The following is a 2,500-nucleotide window of genomic DNA, read 5'->3' on the forward strand; positions in this document are numbered from 1 at the left end:
GAACAGAAGGAATAGTATGTGACTTCCAAGGATAAGTGAAAAAAAGCTCTCTCTCTCAAGATGTTCCCCTGGGAACACACCCACCATGCTGTGAGGATATTGGTCCATCCAACCCCAAAATCACCCACAGAGAGAAACTGCATGGAGAGACCCTTTGGAGCAGGAGCTGAAGCCCCCAGCTAACAGCCACGATCATCCAACAGACTTATGAGTGAATGAGCTTTTAGATGACTTCAACCCTCATCTTAGAAGGAAAGCTATGACAAACCTAGACAGCCTATTAAAAAGCAGAGACATTACTTTGCTGACAAAGATCCGGATAGTCACACTCCTGGTTTTTCCAGTAGTCATGTACGAATGTGAGAGTTGGACTATAAAGAAGGTTGAGCGCCAAAGAATTGTTGCTTTTGAACTGTGGTGCTGTAGAAGACACTTGAGAGTCCCTTGGACTGCAAGGAGATCAAACCTAAAGGAAATAAACCCTGAGTGTTCATTGGATGGACTGTTACTGAAGCTGAAGCTCCAATACTTGGGCCACCTGATGCAAAGAGCCAACTCACTGGACAAGACCCTGATGCTGGGAAAGATTGAAGGCGGGAGGAGAAGGGGATGACAGAGGATGAGATGGTTATATAGTATAATTGACTCAATGGACATGAGTTTGAGCGATAGTGAAGTACAGTGAAGTGAAGGACAGGGAAGCCTGGAGTGCTGTAGTCCATGGGGTTCACTAAGAGTTGGACATGACTTAGTGACTGAACAGCAACAAATCCTCAGTTCCTGAGACTTCCAACTGAGGCCCTAGAAACTGAAAGACAAATTCAAACCAACTCTGCTGTGCCCTGATTGAATTCCTGGCCCAGGAATTGGTGAGTATAATCAATGACTATTTAAGCTTCTAAGTTTGGGGATAATTTGTTATACAACCATAGTAACTGGGACTCAGTGTAGTCAGGGTTTTGTGGATGGAGCTGACATTAGTCACATATCTGCATCAGGCAGAATGAATGTGAGCACAGTTCTTCACTTGGGTCCATCCCACCTCAAAGGTAAAGAGTCTGTTACACGCATTTGTCACATTGCTTGTGACTGGAGCCTGATACTCCTGTTCCCACTGACAAAATTGATTCCATTTCTCAAACACAAAGTGGTCTCCTATATCCAAATTCCTAGAGCTCTGTCTATGGGAAATGGAGCCAGAAAATGAGGCAACTCTTTTGTAATCAAAGATGCCCAAAGTTATGTACGCAAATTGGCCACCATCTTCTCCAAGCAACAGTTGTGTAAACTCTAATCCTATTTCTTTATTTTCTGTCCTCAAAGATGGAAACTTCACCCAGGGCCACGAACACATCTGGGGAAGGATAAAGACTAGCAAGGCCTTAAGTAACAGCCAAGGGCCCTCAGAAAAATCCAGCGGCAGCAGGGGCAGCATTCCAGGCTGGCCCAAACCAAGAGAAATGGGTTCAAGGGCAGAGAGTGCTCATAGAGCTCTACCATAGCCTCGAACCTGGAACAGGTCATGGCAAAGAAGTTAGCATAACAGAGCTGTGAGAGCATGAGCTTTGGGTCAAAGAAAGCTGGCTCAAATCTGGTTTCTCCACATCCTGGCAGCGTGACCTGGTAAGTTCTTCCTTTACCCCCTCAATTTCCGTCACCTGTAAATATAGTACTCACCTGATACAGAGGTGGCTGGTGGCCTACCAAAGATACTCATCTTGCGCATCTTCACTTACAGCAGGGACACAGCTGCTTAGCATCTGAGTTGGACCATGGAAACTGAAAGACCAATGACCCGTGCAAGCAGAGGGCAGACGTGTCCCAACCAAGCCAAGGTGGTGAGTGTACAATGTGCCCTGCCCACCTGGTGTCCCCTTTCATGGTGACCTTGGAGGCCCCAAGTTGAAGATGGGGACTTCACAGGACAGAGTGAGGCTGGATCCCTGTGTCACCACTTGGAGGGAGCCACTTAACGAGGGACACGCACAGTGGGCTTTGTGTGCGTGAGAGATAAACCTTCGCTAGGTGACGACAGTGAAAACAGGCTGTTACAGCAGGGAGCCCATCCGGACTCAAACATTGTTTTAGAGAATTGGGACATACAAAATTACAGATTCTATAAAGAGCTATTTACCACTTGTCTTTCCCATTTGACCCATGGAGCATGAAGGCAAGGACAGGGCCCTAATGACCCAGAGTGTCCAGTGTATACCAGTTCAGTTCAGTCGCTCAGTCGTGTCCGACTCTGTGAAACCGCAGCACACCAGGCCTCCCTGTCCATCACCAACTTCTGGAGTCCACCCAAACCCATGTCCATCGAGTTGATGATGCCATCCAACCATCTCATCCTCTGTTGTCCTCTTCTCCTCCTGCCCTCAATCTTTCCCAGCATCAGGGTCTTTTCCAATGAGTCAGCTCTTCGCATCAGTTGGCCAAAATATTGGAGTTTCAGCTTCAACATCAGTCCTTCCAATGAACACCCAGGACTGGTCTCCTTTAG

Source organism: Bison bison, unplaced genomic scaffold (genome assembly GCF_000754665.1).
Source record: "Bison bison bison isolate TAMUID 2011002044 unplaced genomic scaffold, Bison_UMD1.0 scf7180017864374, whole genome shotgun sequence".
NCBI classification, from domain to species: domain Eukaryota; kingdom Metazoa; phylum Chordata; class Mammalia; order Artiodactyla; family Bovidae; genus Bison; species Bison bison.